Source organism: Humulus lupulus, chromosome 2 (genome assembly GCF_963169125.1).
Source record: "Humulus lupulus chromosome 2, drHumLupu1.1, whole genome shotgun sequence".
Taxonomy (NCBI): Eukaryota; Viridiplantae; Streptophyta; class Magnoliopsida; order Rosales; family Cannabaceae; genus Humulus; species Humulus lupulus.
Window position 1 is genome coordinate 243,996,088 of NC_084794.1, and position 19,308 is coordinate 244,015,395.

A 19,308-nucleotide genomic window follows, 5' to 3' on the forward strand; every position below is an offset into this window, starting at 1 on the left:
ATCGGCAGGAGTACTGAGCACTGGTCGTATGGTATTGGCTTATGAATCAAGAACGGTATTAGCGTGTTTAACGCAAGCCGAAAAGATTAGATCTAATCGACATAAACATTATCATCATAAGCATGAAATGCTTGACCGACCTTAAGTTCGATGAAAACTAAAAACGCTTGTCTAGTCTAAAGGCTAGTTACATAGAGCCAGGGATATAAGCTCAAGTGACTGTAACGTCACATGGCTAGGAGGGCGTGGGACCCCAGAGATAGACTTATTATTCATCTATACATGGATAGACTTATCAGTCATCTATTTAGAGAGTGACTTATTAGTCAACTATACAGAGATAGACTTATTAGTCATCTATACAGAGATAAACTTATCAGTCATCTATTTAGAGAGTGACTTATTAGTCAAATATACAGAGATAGACTTATCAGTCATCTACATAACAGTAGACTTATTAGTCACCTATACAGAGAGACTTACTAGTCATCTACCTCAGAGATAGACTTATCAGTCATCTACACAGAGATAGACTTATTAGTCATCTATACAGAGATAGACTTATCAGTCATCTACATAAGGTAGACTTATTAGTCATCTATACAGAGAGACTTATTAGTCATCTACCTCAGAGATAGACTTATCAGTCATCTAACAGAGATAGACTCAGTAGTCATCTATACAGAGTGTGACTCATTAGTCACCTATACAGTGTGTGACTCATTAGTCACCCACATAGAGATTGACTCATTAGTCATCTATTCAATAAGCAAGTCCCCAGAGATTGACTCATTAGTCAGCCATTTAGACGCAGGACCCCATAATCATTTATTTGGACTTGCTTGCATGCATGAGTAGGGTTATTACTGCTAGGCATGCCTATTATGATTTAGTAATATGTTATTACCTGTTTATGAGCATATTGAGTTTTCTTGCTGAGCTTTGGCTCACGTGTGCTATGTGGTGCAGGTAAAGGCAAAAGAAAGTTAGACCATCCTTGAGTTGGAGAGCTTAGGTGACGATGTGTACATATGCGATTGCTCAACCACCACAGGCGAGGGTTTGAAGAGGAACTAGGGTTAAACCCTAATTTTCCGCTTAGGTTGGCTGGTTGTAAATATGTTATTGTAATTAACCTTTAAAATATATTTTCGGAATCCCAATGTATATAGTAAACGTTTTAATGAAACGTTGTATCTTTGACCAAAAATTTTAACCCTAAACCGTTAATCACATTTAGTTACACGATTATGGCCAAATGGCTCGGTTAGCGAGTTTATCATTGTTTAAAATGCACAATGTAACGGTCCTTGGGTAGTAGGGTGTTACAATCACATACTTCCAAAATTTTCCATCTTGGCCCCCTAATCAAGGTCCTAAGCCTTATTAGGAAATTTGGATCGTTACAACTATCCCCTCCTTACAGAAATTTCATCCTCGAAATTTATTTGAACAACCCGGAATATAAATTCCGCATAACTGATTCCAATTCCGAGGTCCCTACCTCGACCTCACTGTTTCTGTATAATACCTTAATAAAAGGTACAACTTTGTTCCTCATAACCTTGTTCTTTCTGTCAAAATCTAAACTGGCTATTCCTTATAGGATAACTTAGCCTCAATCTCCAGATTCTCATAACTCAACACATGAGTCTCTTCTAGCACATGTTTCCTCAACCTGGAAATATGAAATACACTGTATACTGCTGACAGTGCCAAAGCTAAGGTCAATCCATAGGCAACTTGACCGATCCTATCTAGGATTCAAACAGTCCTTACTAGTCTAGAGCTCAACTTGCCCTTATTTCCTCACCCCCTTTCCATGGTGATTTCTAAGGAAGATACAATCTTCCACTTGGAACTCCATGTTCCTGCATTTCAGATCAACATAACTTTTCTGTTTATTCCGAGAAGCGAGCATCCAAGCTCTAATCTTTTCAATAACTTCAATGATTCTCTGAACTACCTCAAAATCTAGATATAACATCTGACCCATCTCATTCCAATGAATGGGCGATAAACATTCTCTACCACGCAACATCTCATAAGGTGCCTCTCCAATAACTGGATAACTCTCTCTCTAATTTACCATCAGTTTAAGGATAATAAACTGTACTAAACTCCAACTATATACCCATCGCCTTTTGCAACCTTCCCAAAACTTGGAAGTAATAATAGAGTCCTCATCTGATAAGATAGACCTCAAATTCCATGAAGGCATACTACCTCTCTCTCACATAGAGGTCTGCATACTGATCAACTATATTACTCATCCTTGTTGATAGAAATGAGATGACTTAAATACTGGTCCATAATGACCCAATCCAAATCATGCTAACCCACTATCCTGGGCAGCCCCACCGCAAAATCCATCACGATGTTTTCTTTACGTCCATCGTAGAATACATAAAGGTTGTAATGGCCCTACTGATTTCTTATACTCTCTCTTGACCTGCTAACAGGTTACGAACTTTATCACTTATTCTGTTACGTCCATCTCCATCCCATGCCACCAATATAAAGCTTTCAGACTCTGTTACATCTTCATGATGCCTGGATGAAGAGAATAAGACTGAGTATAAGAATCATCCAAAATCTTCTGTTTAATCCCAGTGTCCATCGGATCCCAAGTCCGATCCTTATATCACAATAAACCCATACCTGACACTGCATAATCCTTAGCTAATCCAGCTAATACATTTCCCTCAATTCTTCCCATCTACGGGTTCACTTAATTGTTTTTCCTTTGATCCTCTCTGCAATAATAACCTCAAGTGTAAAACTGGCCACCTGGCCCACCAATAACTCAATTCCAGTTCTGGTCATATCCTTCAAATCACATGATGCATATGAAATCATATTTTCCTGTCACTGAGGTGTCATAACAACCTACAAACTGGTTCTGATCTATAAGAAGACTCTAAACTTTTTCCCAAAACACATATAATATCCTGTCCGTCCAAGGAAACTCCTGCCCCTAAGGCGTTCCTTGACCTTAGCAAATCTCCGCAGAGAATATACCACAACACCGTCGATCAAGACGATCACAAATCCAATTCAGATAATCCTTGAATACTTAGTCCATCTAATTCATCAAAATAACTCAAGATTAATCAGATCCACAAAACATAACTCAGCACTCCTAGTTCCCTTATATGATATAAAATTAGTCTTCTGCGTATTCTTCTCCTTAATCTTCAGCTGATAATAACTGATCAAAGATCCACCTTGGAGAATACCATCTTATTTAATAACTGAGCCTTTAGTTCTTACAGCTCTGCTGAAGCCATTCAATACAGTGCCCTACACCTGATTCTATCTCTGGCACCAATCTAATCACCATTCTATCTCTTTGGTTAAAGATAATCTTGACAAATCCCCTGAAAGCACCTCCAAAAACTCACAGACCAATCCAGTCAGTCTTGGTCTCACTGGCACAACCTAAGTGGTATCCATCATACTAGCTAAGAGTTTTATGCATCCTCCTGCAATAGATCCCTAGCTCTAAATACATATGTCATATGCACAGTGCCAACTATTACAAAAGTTTCTCACTCTCAAGCCCAAGATTTACTATCCTTTCCTTGCAATCCATCATTGCACCATGCTTGGCTAGCCAATTCATATCCAGGATCATATTGAAGTCAGTCATAACCAAGCCTATCACATCAGCTGATGAGTCCTTTCCACAATAATCAAACTCATCTCTTAAGGTTACCAATAGAATATTACATTCTTATCATAACATAACCATGTAACCTGCATATCAAGTCTATGCCTCTCTAGATGCAATAAACAAAGAACAACATGGCACCAAAACTAGTTAGCACAATACAAAAATCATAACTAAAAAACTGACCTACCACTACTGAGGAACCATCCCAAGTCCTAGTCTCACTCTCTGACTCAGACTGCATCGGAGCGAACACTTGAGCTGGAGTCGAGCTGTCCAACCCTTTTTTCTCATCCTTCCTTCGCCTTGGGAAATCCTTCTTGAAATGCCCAACCATTCCACATAAGAAACATGCCTTTGCTCGGCATTCTCCCATATGACGCCTCTTACACCGAGTGCATTCTGGGTAGACTTTCCAATCCTTGTCCTTGCTCAATCCAATAAATGGAGGTGTCACTACTTGAGTACTACGCTCTCCAGCATCCTCCTTTATAATCTCATTTCTTGTGCTCTCAACAGCAAGAGCCTTTCCTACCACCTGAGCGTAGGTAGAAATTTCATGCACTAGGGCAACTCTGATGCTCTAAGCTATTCTAGGATTCAATCCCTGGATAAACCTTTCCTTCCAAGCTACATTTGTGGGTACCATATCAAAAGCAAACTTGGCCAACCCATCGAATATGTTAACATACTCGGTTACTATTGCGTTTCCCCGAACGAGGTTCAGAAACTCATTTATCTTAGCAGTCTTGACTGCATCATAGTAATATCTTTCATTAAATAGCTACCTAAATTCTTTCCAGTCAATCACAGTTGTATCTCGTGTCTGGGATACGACTTCCCACCATATCCGGGTATCATCCCGCAGTACAAATGTAGCACAGATCACCCTCTCGTGACCTACCACCCCCATTCTATCGAGAATGGAACTGATCATGCCCATCCATTCCTCAGCTCTGAATGGATCTAGGCCTCCCTCAAAGACTGGAGGGTAATACTCCTGGAATCTTCCACAAAGAAATTCCCATCTATTCTCAACCCTAACCTGTGCCAATACTGGTGCCACTCCTGGCATAGCAAAGGAAGAGGTGTTCCCTGACAATTTCTGCTGCTATTTCAAACACCTAATCTCTTCCTCTTGCCTCTGCAATCTTAATGGCATATTTGCAAACACCTGTTGGAAATTTTGAGGGGCAGGTGAAGAACTCAAACCCTGGCTGTAATTCCCAGGCTCAGTATAACCACCACTGGGTCTCATTATCTGCCTTGGATACACACCTTCTGATCGAATCTGGAGTCAATAACTTGACCCATTAAACATGATGAGCATATTCAAAAGCCTTCCCCACGGGAATAATCATACCACACTACATTCACAAACCACTGTAGTGTTAAAAACATGCCCATAGCATTTATTCATCAATCACAACTCCTGCTCTTCCAACATATATACTATGCCTCCAATTTCAGCATGCAAATAACACATTTATATATTCACTGAGTAGGTAATCATATAATCAAGAGCCAGACTCTATCAGAATCTCATGCTCCTTAATACAATAAGCAGGTAAAGCATTTACATTCTATTTAAGCAGTTAAGCACATAACCACATAAATAGTTATCATACCCTGAGTGAAGCTTGTCTTTAGTGACGAGTGTACATCCCAGCTTGTCTATAGGAACCCTTAACCTTGGCTTGCTTTGATACCAAGTTGTAACGCCCAACTACCCAGGGACTGTTATGTTGTGCATTTTAAATAGTGATAAACTTGCTAACCGAGCCATTTGGCCATAATCATGTAACTAAGAATGATTAACGGTTTAGGGTTAAAAATTTTGGTCAAAGATACAACGTTTCACTAAAACGTTTACTGTATACATCGGGATCCCAAAAATATATTTTAAAGGTTAATTACAAAAAAATATTTACAACCAGCTGACCTAAGCAGCAAAATAGGGTTTATCCCTAGTTCCTCTTTAAACCCTCGGCCGTGGCGGTCGATCAGCCGCATATGTACACATCGTCACCTAAGCTCTCCAACTCAAGGATGGTCCATCTTTCTTTTGCCTTTACCTGCACCACATAGCACCCGTGAGCCGAGGCTCAGCAAGAAAACTCAATATGCTAATGAAAATGTAATAACATGTCACTGAATCATAATAAGCATGCCTAGCAATAATAGCCCTATTCATGCATGCAAGCAAGTCCAAATAAGTGATTATGGGATCTTCCCTCCTGTATGAATGACTATCAATTCAATCCTAAATGAATATCAATAATGATTCTAGTAATCATGTTGATAAGTGACTAAGGAGTCATGAACTTGAACCAAATAAGTGACTATGGAGTCACGAACTTGAACCAGACAAGTGACTATGGAGTCACGAACTTGAACCAGACAAATGACTATGGAGTCACGAACTTGAACTAGATAAGTGACTATGGAGTCATGAACTTGAACCAGATAAGTGACTATGGAGTCACGAACTTGGGCTTCGCACCCTAAGCCAAGTGACATTACAGTCACCTGAGCCTTTTGGCTGTGGCTCTAAGTAACTAGCCTTTAGACTAGACAATCGCTTTTGTTTTCATCGAACTTAAGGTCGGTCAAGCATGCAACGTCCTACGTTTTTGGGTACCTTTAAACGACTCGGGTCGGGATTTTTCCCCTGGGTTAAGAATATTATTTTAAATAATATTATATTTTGTTTGTAAGTATTCCATGAGTTATTGCTAGCCAAAATATGAATTTTGTGATTTTAAAAGTCAAGATAAGACTTTCGGTCCTGGACCGACACAAAAACCCTGATCGGGTAAAAATCTCAGAAAATAAAACGAAAAATCATGGCAATTATATTTTGGGCATAAAATACATTCATAAAAGTTAAAGTTTGGTCAAAAATAATAAACCTAAAAGAAAATGGAAATTTTAAGGCATTTTGTGTTAAATGCCTAATTTTGTCGAAATGGGGAATTTTATTCCATGAATGGACCTTAGGTTAAATTTTATTATGTGATTAATTAAATTAAATGTGAGAGACATTTAATTTAATTAATTAATGTTAAGTTTGGTGATTAAAACTTAATAAGAGTGAAAAAGGTGTCAAAAGTCAATTTGGACTTTTCTTCTTATGAAACATTTATTAACCCTTTAAAAAAAAAAATGAAATGATCATATATGGCAAAGGGTGGCCGGCCATGTGGTCTTTTAGAGTTGTGTGAACCCACTTTTATAAGATTTAAATCCCATTTAATTAAAGGTTAGGGATAAAAGCAAGTGGGTAAAACACTTGAGTGTTTTTAGGGTAAATTAGATAGTATATAACTCTTCCATCCCTCCCCAACCGACCACACCACTCTCTCACATTCACTCATCTGATTTTTGAAGACCTCTCAAAGTGTTCTCTCCATTTTTCAAGCCCAAGAACACCAAGGAAACTTTGAGGCTAAGTCTTGGTCTAGGAAGTATTTTCCCTAAGGTAAACTTTCACTAATCTAGGTTTTTGTAAAGTTTTAAGCATAGAGTTTCAAATAGCTAATTGACTATGTTGTTGGGGGAAGCTTGTTAGGGTTTTTGAAAGGTTTTGAAGGAGTCAAAGCTTATAGGAAGGTCCAAACCTTAAGCAAGAACACCAAAGAGGTAAAAAGTTTACTTTTGATGAGTTTGTTGTAGGGTTTTTAGTTTTAAGCATTATTTTGTATATCTAATGCTTAGAGTTTCTTGTTGATGATGTAATAAGGTTATGAGGCATGTGTATTGATTTTTGAAAATGGGAACTAAAACCCCCAAGGGTTTTGTAGGATACCCTAAAACAAAACATGTTTTAAGCTGTGACTTCCAAGGGGTCAACCAGCCACTGTATATTGTTTTTGTAAAATTAAATTGTACTGTGATGTTTTTGAGATTGAGTACATAAAATTGAGCTTTTGAAACACTAAAAAATGTTTAGAAATGAGTAAGTTATGATATTTCAAAGTTTAGGTAAAAAACTGTTTTTTTCGTATTCTTATTTTCGGAACCAAATTTGGACAGCCACTGTATAGGGCAAATGAACCCAGTTTTTTCTAAAATTTTGTGGACATATTTCTGGCATAACCTATTAGTCCACTGTAAAATTTGGTAAGAAAATATTAAACGGTTTGAAAGTTATTAACTGTCAAAGTTTGGAAAAAAATAAGGACTTGAAAATAAGGTCATTTTTACCTCATTGTTGGAAAATGATTTCACCAATCAAAAATGCTCATTTTGACCTAAGATTTTTCAAAGACCTAAATGGCATAACAAAAATGGAATTGGGAAATTTTGGTAACAATTGGGTAAGTAAATTTCAAGTTATGAACTAACGAAGTATGTAGTTAAAAATGTGAAAAATAGGTTTTTCACACTTAGTGTAAAAAATGAGATTTTGGAACATAAGGTAAAAAGTAAAATTTTGCTTATTTCAAGATATAAATTGGTAAGTCTTGAAATCATATTTTCACTAAAATTATCCCTTTGAGTTTAAATGAATTATTTTTATTAAAGAGTTTTTATTCTTTCTAAAAATAAGAGATTTAATTTATTAATAGTTAATAAATTAAAAGAGGGTTTAAAACCCTATATTTTGAGAAAATAATTAAATAAATTATTTTCCTAGTAAGTAAAATTGATTAATTGCTTTTGGAAAATTAATTAGTCAAGATGAGAAATTTATAACGGTTTTCCTAATTAAGACAAATTAGGCAATTTTCTTAAAACGGTTTTTAGATATTAAAACCTTAAGAAAAATAAAAGGAAAATTTAAAGAGTTTATTTTCTTTAAAAATAATTAAGGAATTTATTTGTATTTTCTGGATATAATACCGGCTAAAATCTTACATATTTTAACCGACTAGTCGAAAGTGCGGGTTAATGGCGATACCTTGAAAGAATAAGATTTTTAGCGGATTGTGGGAAATACCATTATGATACCCGAGCCTAGGTATCGAGACCTTAGGATAGGTTTCCCCGAGACTTAGGGTTTAGTCTCGAATATTTTGTATGACTTTCCTTAATAGGTTTAAAACCAAATAAGGATTATAAATCCTTACAAATGACTTTTATTAAAATGACCAAACTGCCCAAAATAATAATAATGAATTATTAGTGCCATAATTAATCCGAGTATACTGTATGGATAACTACAGTATTGGCTAAGCATAACTGGACTGAACGTTGGAGGGTGAAAACCTGCTGAGCGCTAAGGACTCCAAGTAAGTCAACTTATATTGTATGGCTACAGCATGAAATGATTATTGTCTTGTATGTTAGTATAGGTATACATGCATATATATAGGCTGTCATAGAAAGTTGCTTAGAGACGTTAGTCTAGTGAGTGCTGATTTAGAAAATATAAACGGTAGAAGTCCGTCATATCCTAGACGGTTGATCCCCGTCACACTGCTTGATTTTATTCATGTCCGGTTCATTACCGCGACGAGTGGCCATGAGATGAGGATAAGCTGGTTAAACCTAGGGGCGCCAAGATAAATGGGACCTAGGGGCCCTCATGCTTACTTAATCATTGGACGGTTAGAATCCGAGCAAGTGCTCTGATAAGTTATTCCCGGATAGCAGCCGTGAATATTGGCCATTCCGTGAGAGTGCCTAGAGATACTAGGGGTTGCCAAGATTGAGTGAGGTTGAACACCCTAGGGGCAGTTGCTCACCAGCACCACTGATTAACATAGAAGTCTCCGTAAAACCGTGTAAATTGGATTACACTCTTGGATAAGTCGCGATGCCCTAAGTAACACGATAGTTACCATTGTTGAGGATATTTATTGGCTAGATCTTAGTGTGGAGACTCGGTTCTCTTTTACAGATTAGCAATTATGTTGAAGGGCGCGTTACGCCTGAATTGTTGGAAATTGTCGAGCGTTGGTCTCGAATTATATGGTGGTATAATATATCTGCTTGCTCTGGGATTTTCTGAGTGCAGGGATATAATTGTTGATAAGATATAGTTGTGATATAATATATCTGCTTGCTCTGGGATTTTCAGAGTGCAGGGATATAATTGTTGATAAGATATAGTTGTGATATAATATATCTGCTTGTTCTGGGATTTTTCTGAGTGCAGGATTTTTATCTAGATGTGAATTAATTTATCCTTGGTTATCAGGCATGACCATAAGTTTGCCAGGACGCTTTAGCGTTCTTGAAATTGATTGTGTAGGGTCCGGATGGGTCTGGATCCCTATTTCTCTATCTGCTTTGTTTGGAAGTTGATCTTACTAAGCGTTTTCGCTTACCTAGTTGTTTCATGTTGTAGGTAAGAACAAGGGCAAGGCAGAGCAGTGAGCGCTGGAGTCTTCCTTGCAAATGTACATGTGGACCGACCTTTTGGGAAGCCTTTTTATTTTTGGAAATGTTGTGTAATTTTCCTAAACTAGGCTCACTCTAATCTTTATAAAACATGTTTGTAACTAAATGTTAAGTATGGCCATACGACCTTTTAAATAGTTTTTTTTTCTATGGGTTTTTGAGACATTTTGTTAAATGAAAACATTTATATTTCCGCATTATCGAGTCTTGAAAATCCGGGTCGTTACAAAGCATTTCATACTTATGTTGATAATGCTTATGTCTATTAAATCTAATCTTTTGGGCTTGTGTTAAACACATTAATGTCGTTCTTGACTCTTAAGCCAATACCATACGACCAGTGCTCATATCACCGCTGAACTTGACTGATAAGTCACAGCTTCAGGATCAATACTAAACACCATTGTCGTTCTGATTATGGAGTCAGTTCCACTCACAAGTAAGCAATGAAACCAGGCATATATCATATTTCAAATATCTAAATACAGGGCATTCAGCATGCTTACTCAACATTCACTAGCATAATTATGATCATGCACATTTACAGAGACTCAAGCTCTGATAAATCTCATTCAACATTCATGCCATGCCCTAATCACATGTATCTTATGCATCACATGCATCACATAATGGGTGTGTAACGTCCTACGTTTTTGGGTACCTTTAAACGACTCGGGTCGGGATTTTTCCCCCGGGTTAAGAATATTATTTTAAATAATATTATATTTTATTTGTAAGTATTCCATGAGTTATTGCTAGCCAAAATTTGAATTTTGTGATTTTAAAAGTCAAGATAAGACTTTCGGTCCTAGACCGACACAAAAACCCTGATCGGGTAAAAATCTCGGAAAATAAAATGAAAAATCATGGCAATTATATTTTGGGCTTAAAATACATTCATAAAAGTTAAAGTTTGGTCAAAAATAATAAACCTAAAAGAAAATGGAAATTTTAAGGCATTTTGTGGTAAATGCCTAATTTTGCCGAAATGGGGAATTTTATTCCATGAATGGACCTTAGGTTAAATTTTATTTTGTGGTTAATTAAATTAAATATGAGAGACATTTAATTTAATTAATTAATAGTAAGTTTGGTGATTAAAACTTAATGAGAGTGAAAAAGGTGTAAGAAGTCAAGTGGGCAAGTGGGTAGAAAAGCACTCAAGTGTTTTGTGATATTTTGAAGAGTTGTGTGAGCCATTCTAACCCCCAAATCCGACCACTCTCCCTCCCTCATTCACTCTCATCTGATTTTTGAAGACTCTCTCAAGTGTTCTCTCCATTTTCAACCCCAAGAACACCAAAGAAACTTGGAAGCTAAGTCTTGGTCTAGGAAGGGTTTTCCCTAAGGTAAACTTTCATTAATCTAGACTTTTGTCAAGTTTTAATCATAGAGTTTCAAATAGCTAATTACCTATGTTGTTGGAGGAAGTTGGTTAGGGTTTTTGAAAGGTTTTGAAGGAGTCAAAGCTTATAGGAAGGTCCAAACCTTAAGCAAGAACACCAAAGAGGTAAAAAGTTTACTTTTGATGATTTTGTTGTAGGGTTTTTAGTTTTAAGCATTATTTTGTATATCTAATGCTTAGAGTTTCTTGTTGATGATGTAATAAGGTTATGGTAGTTGTTTAATAATTTTTATGATGCATGAGTATTGATTTTTGAAAATGGGAACCAAAACCCCCAAGGGTTTTGTAGGATACCCTAAAACAAAACATGTTTTGAGCTGTGACTTCCAAGGGGTCAAGTAGCCACTGTATATTTTTTTTGTAAAATTAAATTTTACTGTTATGTTGTTGAGATTGAGTACATAAAATTGAGCTTTTGAAACACTAAAAAATGTTTAGAAATGAGTAAGTTATGCTATTTCAAAGTTTAGGTAAAAAACTGTTTTTTCGTATTCTCATTTTCGGAACCAAGTTTGGACAGCCACTGTATAGGTCAAATGAACCCAGTTTTTTCTAAAATTTTGTGGACATATTTCTGGCATAACCTATTAGTCCACTGTAAAATTTTGTAAGAAAATATTGAACGGTTTGAAAGTTATTAACTGTCAAAGTTTGGAAAAAATAAGGACTTGAAAATAAGGTCATTTTTACCTCATTGTTGGAAAATGATTTCACCAATCAAAAATGCTCATTTTGACCTAAGATTTTACAAAGACCTAAATGGCATAACAAAAATGGAATTGGGAAATTTTGGTAACAATTGGGTAAGTAAATTTCAAGTTATGAACTAACGAATTATGTAGTTAAAAATGTGAAAAATAGGTTTTTCACACTTAGTGTAAAAATGAGATTTTGGAACATAAGGTAAAAAGTAAAATTTTGCTTATTTCAAGATATAAATTGGTAAGTCTTGAAATCATATTTTCACTAAAATTATCCCTTTGAGTTTAAATGAATTATTTTTATTAAAGAGTTTTTATTCTTTCTAAAAATAAGAGATTTAATTTATTAATAGTTAATAAATTAAAAGAGGGTTTAAAACCCTATATTTTGAGAAAATAATTAAATAAATTATTTTCCTAGTAAGTAAAATTGATTAATTGCTTTTGGAAAATTAATTAGTCAAGATGATAAATTTATAACGGTTTTCCTAATTAAGACAAATTAGGCAATTTTCTTAAAACAGTTTTTAGATATTAAAACCTTAAGAAAAATAAAAGGAAAATTTAAAGAGTTTATTTTCTTTAAAAATAATTAAGGAATTTATTTGTATTTTCTGGATATAATACCGGCTAAAATCTTACATATTTTAACCGACTAGTCGAAAGTGCGGGTTAATGGCGATACCTTGAAAGAATAAGATTTTTAGCGGATTGTGGGAAATACCATTGTGATACCCGAGCCTAGGTATCGAGACCTTAGGATAGGTCTCCCCGAGACTTAGGGTTTAGTCTCGAATATTTTGTATAACTTTCCTTAATAGGTTTAAAACCAAATAAGGATTATAAATCCTTACAAATGACTTTTATTAAAATGACCAAACTGCCCAAAATAATAATAATGAATTATTAGTGCCATAATTAATCCGAGTATACTGTATGGATAACTACGGTATTGGCTAAGCATAACTGGACTGAACGTTGGAGGGTGAAAACTTGCTGAGCGCTAAGGACTCCAAGTAAGTCAACTTATATTGTATGGCTGCAACATGAAATGATTATTGTCTTGTATGTTAGTATAGGGATACATGCATATACATTGGCTGTCATAGAAAGTTGCTTAGAGACGTTAGTCTAGTGAGTGTTGATTTAGAAAATATGAACGGTAGAAGTCCGTCATATCCTAGACGGTTGATCCCCGTCACACTGCTTGATTTTATTTATGTCCGGTTCATTACCGAGACGAGTGGCCATGAGATGAGGATAAGCTGGTTAAACCTAGGGGCTCCAAGATAAATGGGACCTAGGGGCCCTCATGCTTACTTAATCATTGGACGGTTAGAATCCGAGCAAGTGCTCTGATAAGTTATTCCTGGATAGCAGCCGTGAATATTGGCCATTCTGTGAGAGTGCCTAGAGATACTAGGGGTTGCCAAGATTGAGTGAGGTTGAACACCCTAGGGGCAGCTGCTCACCAGCACCACTGATTAACATAGAAGTCTCTGTAAAACCGTGTAAATTGGATTACACTCTTGGATAAGTCGCGATGCCCTAAGTAACACGATAGTTACCATTGTTAAGGATATTTATTGGCTAGATCTTAGTGTGGAGACTCGGTTCTCTTTTACAGATTAGCAATTATGTTGAAGGGCGCGTTACGCCTGAATTGTTGGAAATTGTCGAGCGTTGGTCTCGAATTATATGGTGGTATAATATATCTGCTTGCTCTGGGATTTTCTGAGTGCAGGGATATAATTGTTGATAAGATATAGTTGTGATATAATATATCTGCTTGCTCTGGGATTTTCTGAGTGCTGGGATATAATTGTTGATAAGATATAGTTGTGATATAATATATCTGCTTGCTCTGGGATTTTCTGAGTGCAGGGATATAATTGTTGATAAGATATAGTTGTGATATAATATATCTGCTTGTTCTGGGATTTTTCTGAGTGCAGGATTTTTATCTAGTTACGAATTAATTTATCATTGGTTATCAGGCATGACCATAAGTTTGCCAGGACGCTTTAGCGTTCTTGAAATTGATTGTTTAGGGTCCGGATGGGTCCGGAACCCTAATTCTCTACATGCTTTGTTTGAAAGTTGATCTTACTAAGCGTTTTCGCTTACCTAGTTGTTTCATGTTGTAGGTAAGAGCAAGGGCAAGGCAGAGCAGTGAGCGCTGGAGTCTTCCTTGCAAATGTACATGTGGACCGACCTTTTGGGAAGCCGTTTTATTTTTGGAAATGTTGTGTAATTTTCCTAAACTAGGCTCACTCTACTCTTTATAAAATATGTTGAAACTAAATGTTAAGTATGGCCATACGACTTTTTAAAAAGTTTTTTTTTATACGGGTTTGTGAGACATTTTGTTAAATGAAAACATTTATATTTCCGCATTATCGAGTCTTGAAAATCCGGGTCGTTACAGGGTGAAGTTTTCTTACCTTTGGTCCAAGCACAGGTTCCCAATGAACAACCCTCGAGCACGATCCTGTTTCCAAGCCCCTAGCGATATCCTAGTCACAACCATAAACAGTGTTTCAACGAGTTTGAGTTCCAAAACCCAATCCCAGGCTCTCAGGACCTCCAATCCCACCAAACAGGGTGGTGAGATCATCCCCCGAGCCCTCGGGTCAAAACCCCAAACAGAGAGCCCAACTAAAGAACACCAAGAACAGAGAATAAACTCAGGAATTTAAAGCTTAAATTACCTCTCATTATGTCGTTTCTCCTAAATCCTCCAGCTAATAAGCTTCTAATCTTCCCTAGAATCGCTATGCCTCGATCCTCGCTTGAATCCGAGTCCTAAAACTCAAGTTTCCTTTGAAAATGCTAACGGTGTCAAAAATGGAACGAGAGAGAAAGAGAGAGAGAGAAAAAACGTACTGAATGTTCTTTTTATGTTTTTGACAGGTTACTTCAAGCTTAAGTAACCTCAAGAAAATCCTAATGCTCGGGGTCCCGAAAACGCCCCCAGTGGTAAAATTGTCAAAATGAGAATTTTCCCCTGGTCTCACTAACTCCCAATTTATCATAAAATATTTATTCCCATTACCCAATATCCAGTAATGTACTAAATACCCCTTAACTCACTTCGAGTCAAGTATGAATCCCGTTGTGACTTTCCCACTAGCTTGCCTCCTAGGATTGTCTCATGCTGGGTAACCCTAGCATAACCAAATAATAATGAAGCACCACACACATACCACATATATGCCAAATATACCCGAAATGGCCAAAATATGAAAATTGCCCAATTAAACAAAAATGGGCCCACATGCATATTTAATACACCTAAACATGCATATCAAGTCATATTATGATATTATTCACATAATCACATAATGATACACATAAATATCACATAATCACATACTTCCAAAATTTGCCATCCTGGCCCCTTAATCAAGGTCCTAAGCCTTATTAGGAAATTTGGATTGTTACACTAATAACCCCCGAAGGGCATAGGTTTCACTGTGCAGTTAGTTTCAATTTTAATGCCTCCAATAATGAAACAGAGTATGAAGCACTGCTCGCAGGATTGAGAATAGCGAGGAAGGTGAATGTAAAGTCACTTGAAATATATAGTGACTCCCAACTAGTTTTCAATCAAATAATTGGAGAATATCAGGCCAAGGGTCTTAAAATGGTCGCATATCTAAAGAAGGCAAAAGACTTGCTAGCTCAATTTGAAAAGTATACATTACAGCAAGTACCTCATGACTAGAAATCCAATGATGATGCCTTAGCCAAATTAGCAACCTCCAAAGATGTCGACACACTGAGCATAGTGCTGGTCAAACATCTATTAGCTCCCAACATCCAGGAAGAAGAATCCTCCCTAGTGATACAAGTAGCTGACACTTGGATGACCCCATCATTCAATATCTCGAACAGGGACTCTTACCAGTGGACAGAAATAAGTTGAGAACGCTACAAAGGAAATCAGGTCGATTTGTCTTGCTCGATGGAATTATGTATCGATGAGGATATTCTATGCCCTTTTTGAGATTTATTTCCAAGAAAATAGCTAAGGAAATGATGCGAGAAGTGCATGAAGAGTTCTGTGGAGATCATGCTAAGGGGCAAAGTTTATAAAAAAAGACTCTGCGACAAAGGTATTTCTGGCCTACTATGATCGAGGATTCTATGGAGTTTGTTAAAAAGTGTGATAAATGCCAAAGACTCTCCAAGATACCCTGAGCAGCCCCAAATAAGCTTAAACAGATGCAAAGCCCATGGCCATTTGCAGTTTGGGGAATAGACTTGATCAGAGCTTTGCCTACAGGAAAAGGAAATGTCAAGTATGCAATAGTCGTTGTTGACTACTCTACTAAGTGGGTGGAAGTTGATCCACTCGCAACAATCATGACCAAAAAAGTACTGGACTTCGTTGTTAAAAACATTGTATGGCGTTATCGACTACCAAAAAAGATGTGGCACACATTTTGACAGTGACTTGTTTACTGATTTCTGCGAACGTCATGGAATAACGAAGAGTTTTGCATTAGTAGCCCATCCACAAGTGAATGAAAAAGTAGAAGTTGTAAACAAAATGCTAAAGGACACACTAAAGAAAAGGCTTGAACAGGAAAAAGGGACATATCCATAAGAACTACCCGAGGTACTCTGGTCGTATAGAACAACACATCGAACAACAACAGGCCATACATCATTTTCTTTAGCATATGGGTATGAATCCATGTTAACATTTGAGTTAGATCCACCCTCGCATAGAAGAATAACATATGACTAGAATAAGAACAATCAATTATTGATGGAGTCTTTGGACTTGATTAATGAAAGGCGCGAGCAAGCCCAATTACAAATTGCAGCCTACCAGCAAAAGGTCGCTCGATATTTTAACTCTAAAGTACCCGAAAGAAAGTTTAACGTAGGAGACATGGTACTTCGAAGGGTCTTTCTTAATACTTGCGACCCGGTTGCGGGAGTACTTGGACCAAACTGGGAAGGTCCATATCAAATTGAAGAAATTCTTCAACCAGGCACATACAAACTTTCTCGCTTAAACAGAGATCTTGTTCTTCTCTATTGGAATGGAGAACACCTGCACAAGTATTATCAATGACCATTTCTTTTTAAAGATTTGGCTTGTATTTAGCTTTATTTTTTACAATTTTTTGAACAAGGGCTGGGCAGTTAGATGGCTGGTCGCTTATAAGTATAAGATCATTATCACTCGTACAAACATGAATTTTTGTCCATTTTTTATGAGAAATAAAAAAAAATTGTGCGTAGGCAGTTATTCTTGCCAATTATTGTATTTATTACAAGTATTGGCCCATTACGTGTGTTGTTTTGCTATATTCTCATTGATTGTTTATAAGTCCGTGAGCAGTAATGTTCGAACAGGTATTGGTCAATGGCAAGTGACGAGAACCTTAAACTCCTCGATCACTTGGGGGGCATATAAGATATTAAGCGAACAAAGCATAGTATAAACATATGGGAAGACACAAGAAAAATAAGGGAAAACATTCAATGACACTTAGAGTATTTTTCAAAAAATTTAATAAATTTTGTGAAATAATGAAGTGTTATTCTAGGTTCGGTCATACGAGCAGATGTTATAATAACAATTGTAATATCAAAATGAAATATCTTTACACCGCGAGCAATTGCTGCTCTGATGTAATTAAAACTATCATAAATAGTAAATAAAACTGCCTTAGACAGCAAATTGTCTTAACATCGCGAACAGTCTGTTCGAGTGTTCTAGTTACAAAAGAAATAAATAAAAATCTACTGAGCAACTGCGGAAGGGGGGTCCTGCTGGGGTTGCTAATCAACAGTAGTACCAACCTCCTCTTCTCCTCCATCGATGCCTGTAGCCAGGGAAATTTCAAGAGACTAAGGGACATTCTTCTCCTCTTCCAGCCGAGCAACACAACAAGCAAGCTCAGACTGTTTCACCTGCTCAGGAAGATAGTCAAAGTTTGCACCTTGATTGTTCTTCTAGAACATGTAAAAACAATTAAAATTATCCCCCTGGAACCTCTCCAGGTCGTTGGCATTCTGATCTACGAGCATCTTAACTTTATCCTCTAGATTAGCAACCTGTTTATGGCTTACGACCAGATAATCCTGGAGTTTGACTTCTTCGGTATGGTTATGCTCAAATGCCTCCTTAAACTTCTCCTTAGCAGCCACGACTTTTCCAGGCTCTCCTTGCTCTTCCTCAGCTCCTTGGTTAAAGTAGACACTTTATCCTCCCATGCCTTTATCTCCTCAGCATGATTCAAGCTAATCTCCTCTACACGGTGCCAACCGTTGTTCATGATCAGAAGACCCTGCGAACAATGTAAAAATGGAAGTTGTTAGTATCTAAAAGAAGGAATAAAACAAGCACTGATCAAATAGAGGATAAACTTACGCCGATTAGTTCGTTGAACCCGCGAGCAAGGATCTAGTTGGGTCTCAACAAGGGGAGAGAGTCAAAAGTATTTTTGCCGAGGCGGTGGCTGGCCACCTTCTGCACCTTGTTGATTGTCAAGCTAGAGGTATTTCTCAACAAGTCGGTCGTTAAGGGTCCTCCCATCTACTTGGTGGAGGATTCAGGATGTGGATGTGGAGGAAGAGTGGTGGTTTTGGAAGGAGTAGTTGCAGGAGTTTCTACTGCTCATGTTCTTTTGCTAGGAGGTGCCCCATTGGCATCTCCAGCATCTCTCCTACTTGATTTTTTCGAGCCAACAGATTTTCCCCTGGAGGCATATATGTCAAATGCAGCGTTGGTTCGCATGACTACAAAAAAGAACGAGCATATATGTTAGAAAAAGCTCTGTGTAATGATAAAATAAACCAAAAGAAATTCTCTAAGTATTGTACCCAAACTATAATTAATGGTCGCTACATTATCTAAGGAACTATAGCTACAATCATTATCTGCCTCGAAGAAGTCCAAGCTAAAATTACTGGTCGAAAAAAATAAAATTGCCATCCCTATCGAACAGATGATAAGGGATGGGCAATGTGTCTAAGAGTGAAAAACCCCTACTATTCTCATCAGATGATTCAAACACGCGACCAATGTATTTAGACAACTTTTGTTTTCCCTTCACATGTTGAGGAGGGATCTCAGGTAGTCGGCCGTTGGGGTCAGGCTCTTGGATGGTCACTCCCGTCGGACGATGCCTCGGGGGTTGTGACACATCTTGTTGTTG

At 37.1% G+C, this 19,308-nt stretch overlaps 1 long non-coding RNA gene across 1 annotated transcript; it reads left to right on the plus strand.

The window, feature by feature from the left end:
* Positions 1–7,233: 7,233 nt before the first annotated feature.
* LOC133816617 (uncharacterized) lies at positions 7,234–10,134 on the plus strand. The gene is made up of 3 exons (XR_009885378.1): positions 7,234–7,315; positions 8,842–8,907; positions 9,969–10,134. It is a non-coding gene; the product is annotated as an uncharacterized LOC133816617 (long non-coding RNA).
* The last annotated feature ends 9,174 nt before the right edge of the window (positions 10,135–19,308 follow it).